We start from the raw sequence: 13,452 nt of genomic DNA, 5'->3' as shown, positions 1-13,452 counted from the left end.
ACCTGGGAGCCCAAGTACCATATGACTTATTGCATGCTTACAACATTGTTATTAATGTTATCATTTGTGGGGACATCACTATCTTCAAAGGGGATGATGATGCATTTTTTGGCATTTAGCATGAGGCCATATTTCTGGCACCAGTTATTTGTTTGGGTGAGACCCTCTTGTAGCTTATTAAGACTTGTTTTATTAAGTCAATAATGTGAATTATTTACTTTATTGCAAATTTGTTGGGTTATTTTTGTGGATTATAGTATTGTAGGACTGCTAATGGTGACATTTTACGTAGTTGGACTGCTGGAATGGTTTTCCCAGTGAGAAATGCTAGTGCTGTAGTGAATATCTGTTTATTTGTAATATATATATATATATATATATTAACTAAGATGTTAGAGTTAACTGTTAGATTAGAGAATTAGAATGAGAATTAGAATTTTAAGGCAAATATTAGGCATTTATTACATTTATTCATTGTTCAAATGCACCTACAGTACAGCCAGGAGATCGACTGTGGTCTTCCGGAGCAACAAAAGAGTTAACTATATGATATATTTTATATGCGGCGCCAAGACCATTTCTGTTCACTCAATGCGGCCCCAGCAAGCCAAAAGGTTGGACACCCCTGCTACTCTATATTTCCAAAATGTTTGAGAAGCACAGTCAGAACACAAGGAGATTCAGGCAATCTTTTTTTTAAGAAAGAGAGAAAGGAGGAACAGAAGGAAAGAAACTAAGTGGGTTGGCCTTCTCAGATGTTCTCTCTGTATTAGGTAGAATGAGCTAATGACACTAGACTGGGAGGAGTGTCCAAGATCAAATTTAGAGTACGGGCGGACAACTGCAAGGCCAGCAGGTATAAAGACAAGATGCCAATAGGGAGGGAGGGTGAGAAGCTATTTTAGGCAGAAAACACTACAGAAATGTTTATCACAGCAGAACACCAGCAGTGAGCCAATAGCTATGAAATACAGTACAAGTATGCAGTATACAATAAAATTGCTATAACTATCTAGAATAAGCAATAACTACTAAAAATAAGCAAAAAAAGCAGGCTACTTATTGCTATATATCACAGATCAGGTGCTCCTCCTCAGATAGCTCTGTGTGTAATGGCTGAAACACTCAAGTTAACTTCTTAAGTAACAGAAAGTTGAAACCTGAAACAACTTTAAAAAAGTTCAAAAGAACCAATGAGGTGCTTTCTCCAAGCTGTAGACCTGGCAACTCAACTAGACAATGACCATAAACACTAAAGTCTCACTGAAGTGGGGGTATGGTCTTTACTAACTAAGATGGCCTGGACAATGAGCTCAGAAAACAGCCTCTAACAAACAACTAGACCCACAAACACAGTCAGGAATATGGAGAATATTACAGCTACTAGCTAAACTATTTTAGGCAGAACACACTACAGAAATGTTTATCACAAACACAATCAGGAACTACTCTTAATAAGACAGAGGAAGGCTAGCTATGGTTGCGTGCCTTTAGCCGCAAGTGTTATAGTGCTACAAGGTAACAGTACAATTAAACATGCAAACACCTTGAGTGTCGCAAACAATGAAATTGCAACTGTCTCGGCAAAGCAATGCAAGATTATACATGTGTAACAACAACAGTTTACAGATACAATAATTTGGCTATACAGGTTATTCTACATATGGCAATTACCTTGTTTAGAGGATGCTCGCACATCACCAGGGATGATAGGACTTGGAAACTAGAGTAAAGATGGCATGAAATGCCAGGAATTGGATTTTAAATTACACAAGGGATTCTGGGAGGGGCCAGGTAAAGAAATGCAAGCAATGGTTGGTGGGCAAGGTGTGCAAAGGGTAGTCAGACACCTGACACCATATGAAAAGTCTTTGCTGGACCCTGTTCGCAGTAGCATTTGGATCGCAGAATAACAATCAGTAAGCTTCCTTTAAGGTATACTTTTGTCTGGTTCAAGCTAAGCTAGTGTGATTAGAATACCATGCTTGAGCAGGGGTTCCAATTTATTTCCAGAATGTAAAGTTTTATTTTATCAGTTACCTTATGTTGACTGAAAATCAGCTTATTCTTAAACAAACTGACAAGGTATGTGAGAGATGTATTTACACAATGTGCCTGGAACAAAGCTCTTTCATACAAGGATGTCAGAAATGCACAAACTTCACCTATCACACACAGTATGGATTAGACAAATACACCGACATATATTTTGGCACTTAAAAATAATCTTCCTGAACCCCAAAGACCTCCCAGACATTGGACCTGCAACAAATATCATCAACAACCCCCAAAAGCAGAATGTGATCCATCACAACACCTATAGCTACAGCTCATGGAGACTCAGTTCAAAGCCCATAACGCAAGCCACCACACAACTAAATATTTCAGTCATAGGAGACTCCATTTGCTAAGGAGAAAATCATGGCCAGTTGTCTGTCTGGGGCCAGGGGCCACCAGATCACATATGCAGGTCATTGGATCACAACTACCAGTATGACTCAGTCATAGTCCATGTTCATGTAAATGACCTGAGACATATCTTCCTGGCCTATATAAAGAGAAACATTACAGAGGTCTCATCCTATGTATTCCAGGCTGGTATGAGCCTAGCATTGAGCAGCATTCTACCTTCACCAAGGATAATGTCCAATATAAACAGAAGATGATTGAATTTAATAATTGGCTTAGCTTCTGCTGTCATTTCAAGGTGGTGCAATATTTGTCAGCATGGGAGAATATGGTCAACAGGCCACATTACTTTGTCAAGGATGGTCTGCACTTGCACACAATAGGCTTTCAAATATTGGCTAAAACATTGTCCTTCTCCATATTGTCTGTTTTAGGCAATGCTAAACTGACAAACCTTCCTACATACCAAACCCAACCCAAGGTAATCTAAAGGTGCTACTACTCAATGCGAAGACAAGGAATGGTAGATGTTAAAGCATAGGCCTTCACAACTGAAGTAAATTTTTACAAATCTGTGTAACCTTTCTTATTCATCCATCCATTCATTTAATCTCAACAAGAAACTCCACTCCTTCCAAGCTCTCCTCAATCAGGAGAATACAAACATCTGTGCAGTTACCAAGACATGGTTTAAAGCCTTGGCGCCATCATGGTAGTGCAGGGCTGCAATGCATTCCACACATTTAGGCCAGCTACTGTACAGGCAGGGACCAAAGATGGAGGTGTCTCAATCGACATTAAAACAAGCTCTCCTCAAGGCTGGTCAAGCAGGATAACATGCTTGAGCTCCTCTGTGTCCAAATTACTATAGGCAAAGTTCCAAACCATATCCTTTTAAGTGGTAGGTCTTCCTCTATGACCTTGGAAACCTAGAACTCATACTTAAAATTACTGTAGACACTTACCATTCAATCCACTACCATATTCATTGGTGACTTTAACTATCCCACTATAAACTGAGGATCATACACAACCCCAAACTTGCAGCACAGAGATTTCTAGACTTTGTAAAGACAAACACCTTGAACCAGATAGTATGCATGCCTATTAGGGGCACAAACATAATGGACCTGGTCCTCACAAACATGGGAAAATGCTCAACTCCCTCCCTCAACACTTCAGCGTAATGTCCTCTCTGGTAAGTTCAGACCATAACATTGTCTCCTTTGAAATAAAACCTGTGACCTCCAGCTAACCCTGTTGCATTTACACATTATTCTAAGGCAAACTTTCTATTATTAAGTGACAACCTGGCAAAATTTCAAGCCCCCCCAAACACTGACAACACAGCTTCCTATCCAGAATTGTTTGCAGATACCCTATACAATCAGGTTAATAAATGCATTGAGACAGTTGTACCTATCAGGACTAAGCCCAGAGCACACTCAAAAACCAAATCACCTTGGTGGAATCCAAACATCATTAAGTTGTACAACAAAATGAAAAAGGTCATATCATAAGTTAGACATGCAACACTCAGCAGGATAAAAACTCATTCATCAATGTAAATGAATACCTATAAGGGAAACTGAAGTCTACCAAAGCCAATTTTGGGTACAAATGCCATCCCAAGCAAGGACAGCCATAAGACTTTCTTTAGCTATGTCTATAACCTCAAAGGCTGTAAACAACAATATGCAGAACTAATTGTAAATGGAGCCAGGAGATAAAAGTTGACAAATTCAGCTCCACTTTTATCCCCCACTCCCAGCCACTCCTACAGAAATACCATCAAACATAACCGCCTAACTATCACTAGGCAGCAGGTCCTAAATTCACTCTCCAAGGCCAAGAAAATCACATTGATGGGTTTTGATAATATCTCAGGGTGTCTCCTAAATAGCATGAAACATGACCTTTCAGGACTACTAGAGTCACTCCTTAACCATAGCCTCAAGTCAGATTTCATGCATGGGAATGGAGAACTGCAACAGTCATCCCTCTACAGAAGGGCAGGCCTACTATGGATCCCGGAAACTACAGACCCATAAGTCGGATTAGTTTCAGATGCAAAACCATGGAAATAATTATTATGAAAATGAGTAATAATGACATAGGAAACCTTCAGACACTGGAGCCAACCTAGTTCAGTTTTGTCAAGGGCATAGCCTAGAAGATTTCTTTGAAAAGGTCAGCAAAGCAATGGATGAAGGCAAAATGATGCTTACTACCTACCTTGAATTCCCCAAGGTATTTGATACAATACCCAACTCAGGCATTGTAAACAAACTCATGGAATTAGGCATAAATCTCTGAGTTACATGCTGGATAGCAAGCTGGCTCTCAGATAGGACTCAGGAAGTTAAGATAGGGGAGTCCACCTCCTCAAACAGGCCAGTCACTAGCAGAGTCCCTCAGGGTTCTGTGCTGGGTCTGCTCCTTTTTTGCATCTACTTCTTAGAAGTCAGAGACAATGTTAAGGGCCTCTAACTGACCAAATCTGCAGGTGGGTATAAACTGGGGGCAGTCATAGAATCCCCTCCAAGAAAGTAATATCCTAAGGTATCCTCCAGTAAGGGCTAACATAGACAAATTATTGTTGTCAGTGCCATGGTTTAAAACTTAGTGCCACTGCCACAAAATGCATAACAGTACCCTTTGGAAAGTTGACTGCACTAGGAAAGTACTTCATTACTAACACACCCCTAAGACACAGGTAGACAGTAACCTGGCTTTCGACCAACATGTGTGTAAGGTAGGAATGAAATCATTCTATGCTGCTCAATGTATAATCAAGGGTATGGCATCTAGGTCCAAGGAAATCATAGTTCTACTGTAGTCAGCCCTCATCAGGTCCATCATTGAGTACAGTGCCCCTTTGGTATTGGACCTGACTAGGCACATGCAACAAGATGAACTTCCACAGAAGTTCCTCACAAAAAAATACATGGCATTAACAGGATGCCCTATGCAGATCAGCTCAAAGCCCTATCCCTTTACTTTGCCTTCTACAGACTGTTGATGGCATATCTATGTCTGGCATAATAAAGAATCCCTGGATGCCACTCTGATGGACCTCTTGCATATCCACATAACAAATAGCATTAGAACCACTTGGTCCAGGGAATTAAACCATGCTTGTACATAAATAGGAAATGTTGTTGGGACAGGTATGTGTCTCAGAAAATACCCATTCTCTGATAGAGCGAAGCAGTTTTTCCCTGACCCTATTCAAGTATAACCAGGTCTAGCTGATGGGAAATTGGAAATTTTCCCCAGGCTGTCACCCATGTCTCTAATGGAAAGAGGCAGTCTGCAAATGCTTGACCACCTATGCCCTAGCTTACACATACCCTTAAAATAACCTTGAGACCACCAAAACTTGTTGCATACATTTGGGATGCATGGACAGGCTTAAAAAGGTCCTTGTAGTCATTAGCCAAGTATACACCTATGAACCTATGCACTTATAACATTTAAGCTGTTATACCCTGCAATGGTTTGAGTTGTTTACCTCATGGGTATTAAAACTTACTTAGCACAAAAACTAGCCCTGCAAAATCTCCAAAGGTCACGGGAGACTAGTGAGGAGAATGTCTTCAATGACCCCCACAGCAAAGTATTACAAAAAGGACTTTCCGCAGTGCACTAGAGATCCACTCAAACCCTTTCCACGTTTTCAGAGGTGACATTCAAGAACATAATAGATGGGTAACTGTTGTCCTGAAACTGTCAGAAGGAGTGCTACAGAAAAATTAAAGTGTGTGGTTTGAACTTTACATTGGACAGTGTCATAGCACTTTATCACCAACTGAAAATGTTTTATCTATATTATTTAAATGTTAGTATTATGGTTGTTATTATTAATTTTGATAAATAGGGATTCATGCTAAGTATCAAGCTTATGCAAACCAATGCTCTTATTTTGTCATGATAAAAATGCTGGTCGGGATAATAGCTCATTAGACCTAAAAGGCAGACAGAGACATGTGCCTATCGGCACCATTTTATAATGTTATATAAAGCCATATGAACTTTTTGAACTGGCATTATCACTTTGTACTATTTTAAATATTTTATACTTCTTATTATTATTAATTTTTATCATTATTTATATTGACAAGTATACATTGCGGAAGTATTCAATTGATTATTTTAGCAAGTGTCAAGCTAGTTATATTATTAGCATGGAATTTAAACTGGATTTTTTTGAGTACTGTTTTTTTAAGATTTCACAAAGATTTGGCGCCAATTTGTGTTTAAATACAGAAGAATTAATTAGTTAATTGATTCTGAAGAAGTCCACCTTTTTGTGGATGAAAGCGCTTGATCCGTAGTTTTGTCTATATGTAGCACTGATTTTCATTGAAGGACGTTTACAGGAAGTTGTCTGATATGCTTTATGGACTGTTACAGCATCCATTACTAAAGCAGGACGTATTATTGCTTCTCTGTGGCTGGATTCTTTGATTTTGGCTGCTTGTGCTTTATTTGGATTATTTTTTATGGTACACAGGCAAACAAGTGATAACACTGTTACTAGACACAGCTATCAGATTACTAAAAACAGATAAACATCCCAAATACGTTATTGCCGCTGATGTTAGTAAAGCTTTAGACAGAGTAAATTTTAACTTTTTATTTAATGTTATGCCTTTATTTGGTTTTCTTAAAGAATTTATTAATAAAGTTAAGGTTTTATATCAGATGGCCTCAACTTCCATTCAGATTAACAATAATAAAACAAAACTTATCTCCATTTCAAATGGCACGAGACAAGGGTGTCCACTTTCTCCTTACCTCTTTAATTTATACCTAGAACCTCTACTTCTTTATATATCACAGAAATCTTTTCTACACATTCCAAAAGTATTAGATACTTACATTATATATTTGGCATTTGCTGACGACTTAAATATATACTTATAACTCCCCACAACAGATCTTCCTAAAATACTGACAGCCATTGAAAAATTCTCAGAGATTTCAAATTACAAACTAAATCCAAACAAATCACAACTATTCCCATTAAATCCCATAGGACATATGCACTTTTACTTCCCAGAGAGCAAAATAAAGATAACTTATCAACTAAATTACTTGGGGGTAATATATACTCCCAATTTTAATGAAATTATTAAAAATAACTTAACCCATACCTGGAATACTATTGAAAATGATATGAACAGATGGAAAAATATCAATATGTCTTTGTTATCAAAAAGCAGTATCGTTAAGATGAACATGCTATCAAGAATTCTTTTCCAAATGAACGCTACCTTCTCAATTATACCTCAAAAATTTTTATAGACATGGAAAGAAGTATATCCAGATTTATTTGGTATCCTAGATCTACTAGAATCAAATATGAAAAGCTTATACTTCCTAAATCTAAAGGTGGGTTAGGGTTACCTGATTTTAAATTATACTACAGTATTATCCAGGCATATAGACTATGTCAAATCTTAAACTATGAATCAAACACAAACGTATGGTCCTCCTTATGGTCTAGAATTTGGTATGAACAAATTAAGACACTTGGGTGCAATTCTAGAGCTCTCCTATTCTTAAACTTAAACCAAAACTCTGTTTATGTTAAGAATTTACATCCACTTATTAAACAAATGATTTTAACTACTCAAAAGCTCTTTTCATCTGTACAATTATTAAATTACCTCCTTCTACTGCAACCTATACACCTTAATCCTAATTTGCTACTAAATAATAAATTGATAAACTTGCAAGAGTATCCCTTAATAAGAGATATTACAGTATGGGAAATTTATAAATGGAAGGAATGTGATATTACACAATTACGAGAGCAATTAAATCTCCCAAAGAAATAAGTAATTATTATGAACTCACTTAAATACCTTGTAAACACTAAATTTCATACTGAAAATTTTGATAAACAAGATGCTAGTTTGTCCCAGTTCATTCTAAAAAATCTAACTACCAAGGGGAAAACAATCTCTAGAGTCTATAACTTATAAATTATAAAAAACATCAGAATTGTACTTTATTCTCCTCATACTGGCAGAAGAAAAAGCCACAAATTACTGAACAAAATAAAAAATATGCCATCGAAAACTCGCTCAAATTCAGCCCGTTCAAAAAGTTATTCTACACCTAACTTATGATTAACAATAATGCATACCTTACCCCTCAAAAAATTAGTAAATTTAATAATAAATACTCACCTGAATGACCTCACTGCAAGAAACAACCATCAGACATTCTACATGTTATATGGGAATGTAGTAAAGTTCATAACTTATAGTGTTCACTAAGGGCAAGACTAGAGAAAATGGGCTACCAAAAAAGTACTTTATCCTGGGAAACAGTTATACTGCACATAAATATGAATAATCTTCCCAGAGTCTTACAGCATGTCCTCACCACCATATGTTCTCTAGTCAAATTCTATATTACAAAGAATTGGACTATTGCAACCCCACTCACATGGGAAGGTTTTAGAAATGTAGCAACCAAATACATTGCCTGCCACAAGCTACTATATGTTACTAAGAAACATAAATATTACCAAGAGTATTGGGAATACTTATTACATTTTATTATCAAGAGGTAAAAATATTAAATGTAAAAGTGAAATATGCAATATATGTGAGACAATCAATAAGGATATACTTAGAACCTTTTTAACATTGTCATTTTATAAATATTTGTGTGGATAAGTTGATTAAAAAACCACATACCCTATATAAAGAGGTTTTAGTTTGACTTTCCCTAGTATATGTATACGAAATTACCATGAAGTCCCAAGAGAATCTTCCAGTCAAACGAAAAACAGTATAGGCAAAAAACAAGAAACCGATATAGCTGTTTTAAACAAGGGGACTGGGCTTTATACCATCACAACCCAGCAAAATTAGTGACACGCTAACTGATTTGCGGTTGTTTGGTCGTTTGATTGCACTGAAAGCGTACTTTAATAATAATGCAATGTCGCTTGAGAGTGGCTACTCTCATAGATTAAAAAAGAAGAGTAGCTTCATCCCTCCTTTACCAAATAGTGTTGATTGTTTCATTAAGTTATGTGAACAAGACTTCTATAGATATTATTCAGTGGGTGATAGAAAGAAGAACAGGTTTTATAATATGGCACGTTCTGAAGCTGTTTCATTGACAAAATTGAGGGATGACACAACGCTGACTATAAAACCAGCTGATAAAGAGGGGGGCGTGGTACTTATGGACACACCTGATTACAATAACAGCATGAACATGTTATTGGGAGATACTAATACATATCGTGTCCTGACGATTACTGATGTGACACAGATTATATATAATGTACATGATAATATTTACGACCTTTTAATGTGCAGGCAAATTGATAAAGAAACTTATGATTTTTTACATGTTGAATCACCACTGATTCCTTGTATGAAAGTATTACCAAAGATACACAAGAAAGTTTCCCCACTTCCAATGCGACCTATAGTTTCAGGCAGGGGTTGGGTCACCTCAAATATATCTGTGTATCTAGAGTCTATGTTGAGACCTATAGTTGACTCTATTCCAACCATTCTAAAGGATACTTATCATTTATTAAATGATGTTAGGCAATTGAATTATGACTTCAGAATAGGGCAATGTATACTGGTAACTCTTGATGTTAAAAATCTTTTTACCAGTATACCTAATGGATACGGTATACAGGCCATGAGGGAAGTCCTGAACAATGATACTGATTTTAGCATAGATGAACAGATTCTATTATGTCATTTGTTAGAGATGGTTCTTGAAAATAATGTATTCCTGTTTGCTCATAATTACTATTTACAGCAATGGGGTGTTGCCATGGGCACCCCTGTTGCGAACACTTATGCAAATTTGGTAGTTTTTAACTGGGAGAAGAATAACTTGTTCAATCACAATATTTATCAGAAGAAGGTTAAAATGTATAAAAGATTTGTAGATGACGTCCTAATTCTCTGGGAAGGGACCCATGTTAAGTTTAAAGATTTTTTAGCGTATTTAGAATCTACAACCGAATTCTTAAGATTTACTATGGAATGGTCATATACTACCATTAGTTTTTTGGATATTAACCTTACTATTACCAATGAGGACTGTATAGAATCTACATTGTATAGAAAACCTTGTTGGAAAAATACCCTGTTGTGCTATAACAGTATGCATCCCCAGACATGTCTTCCCAGGCATTGTAAAGAGCCAATACATCAGGCTAACGAGATTATGTGAAAATAAGGATGTATTAAACAGGGAAGCAGAAGTTATGGAAAGTTTGTTTCTGGCTAGAGGGTACAACAAGAAGTTAGTGTGTGATATCAAGAACAATGTTTTGAATGGGAAAGATCACATAGAAGATTTACATGAATATTACAAAATTGAAATTAATTATCATACTGACAATAGTCATAAACAATCTAAGAAGGATATTAGACCCTCGTATACTATACAATTCACAAATTATGTTTTTGATTTGAAAAACATCATAATATGCAACTGGAAAGTCCTGACTATGGATGAGGCAATCAGGAATATTGTGGGTGAGAAACCAAAATTTATTTATAGGAACTCCCCGAATCTTAAGCAGTTGCTATGTTTTAAAGAAAATAAAGCTATATTTCATGGACATGAATATATCAAGAATGTTGGTAGCTTCCCTTGCAGGAAGTGTAATATGTGCCAACATATTACTGAGATACAGACTTATAAGCACCCTAAATTAAACTTCATTTTTACACCTAGATTCTATGCAACATGTGACTCAATGAATTTAATATACTTAGCGACGTGTACAAAATGTGACGCTTTTTATGTTGGAATGACCAAAAGAAAATTCAAACAGAGAATTTATAACCATGTCTATGACATAAAGAAGAATAGTGAGTTCAATGCTTTGGCTAGGCATGTCAATGAATATAGAGAACATGGTTTTAAATTCAGGGTACTCCAGCTAGTGGATCTAAACAAAAGATGGGGTGATAATATGAATACGCTAGCTAATGTTGAGCTGACATGGATTTTCAGATTAGGAGCACATTTATATCCAGGATTAAATCAAAACATCTGTATTAAACCTGTTTTGGATGGTAGGTTATATAAATAAGAATATATTATTTATTGATTTACTTATTTATTCATTTATTTATATATTAGTATATCTATACAGCATATTTTTAATAATAATAATTGTTTATATTTTGATATGATGCTTTTTAATAACAATATTTATTTATTTATTTATTTATATATTTATATATTTACATGTTGAGATCATTTTAATATATACATACATATATAATTTCAGCACAGTCTAAATATATACAATTTCATACTGAAAATGTTGATATACTATACTAGATTGTCCCAGTTAATTTTAGAATATCTTTACTGCTTCTCTAAAGTCTATAACTTATAAATGATATTGAACTTCATAATTGTTCTTTATCCTCATACGGCAGAAGAAAAAAAATTAAATTACAAAATAAAAAAATAAAAATCAAAAATCAAAAAATTCAGCCCACGTTCAAAAAGTTCTTAACTGATGATTAATTGCATTGTTTACTCAAAAAATTAGTAAATTTAATTCTCTAGTCAAATTCTATATTAGAATTGACTATTATGGGAAGGTTTTAGAAATGTAGCAATCAAATACATTGCCTCCACAAGCTACTATATGTTACTAAGAATAAATATTGAGTATTGGGAATACTTATTAGATTTCATTCTCAAGAGGTAAAAATATTAAATCTAAAAGTGAAATAGGCAATATATGTAAGACAATCAATAAGGCTATACTTAGAACCTTTTTAACATTGTCATCTTATCAATAAACACATACCCTATATAAAGAGGTTTTAGTTTGACTTTCCCTAGTATATGTAATAAACAACTAATGGTACTGTTTTATTCTTCTTATCACTGCAGAATATGTGGTTAGTACAAAAACTAGAGTTTTGAAGTGACTTCTTTGTATATATTGTATATAGAATGTTATGTTTGTATACTGTGTGTGTATCTTATTGTATAATGTCTTATATGTTGTAACCTAAAAACTGCAATAAAGAAATTTTTGAAAAAAAAAACAAAACATGGATTTGTCCCCACATTCAGGCCCATGTTAGCACTCATTTCTGCTTTTTAATAAAACATTTTTTACAATATAGGTCAATGTTTATGTCCACCACACACATGTTTGGTCCTAAGTCTTGATGACAGACTAGTCAATAACCAGTTAAAAAAAACACATAATAGCTAAGCAAACTGCTCAATGTGTCTAAACACCATGACTTCAATCTTTACTTTTAATAGAGAAATCAAGATGTTAATAATACAGTTATGAAGTAATGGTATGGTAGAAAAGTTCTGTCTCACAAAGAAATTATTCTAGACAAGTTGCTAGATGTCTCCAGATCATTAAAACTACAATTAAAAAAAACATTTTTTTCACTCTTGATAGAACTTTGCTGTTAAATATTTCATAGGTTTACTATACTGATGAAAATGATGGCAAACTGATTAAATATAACTAATTGTAAAAAGAACAGACATGAGATTGCATACTCTGCTAGCATGGAGCATGGTATCTCCTTGATCTGTTTTCCATATAGCAACAAGTCAGGGCTGGCCTGTTACTACATGAGAAAAGACATGTCAGCGGTTGCTTAGATGCAAACCATGTTAGTGTTTACCCTAGTGATCTCCTGTCAGTCAAGAGAGAAAGAGGGAATGCTAAGAGGAACAGATGCTCTGAGTGGCTAGGACAATTAATTTTCTCTCACAGGTATTGTTATATATGACAAAATCCAGACAGGATGCCAATAAATCTGGGGGCAGTGTTACTGTTCTTTAATATTGGAAAAAAACAGCAATTGGTTGGAGTATGAATACCTGCTCCTGGCAGGGGTCCAAATAAATTAATTTCTGGGCAGTGTTAGAAGAATATACTATTTGTAGCAATGAGAAATCATTTTATTAGTTCTAAACAAAAGTTATCACAGTGGAATGGGCATGAGGTAGGGCAGACGGTGCCTGGTAAAACCAGTGGAG

This window comes from Protopterus annectens, chromosome 4.part1 (assembly GCF_019279795.1).
Source record: "Protopterus annectens isolate FY-2018-M chromosome 4.part1, PAN1.0, whole genome shotgun sequence".
In the NCBI taxonomy this organism is placed as follows: Eukaryota; Metazoa; Chordata; order Ceratodontiformes; family Protopteridae; genus Protopterus; species Protopterus annectens.
Note: the sequence above shows the minus strand (reverse complement) of the source record.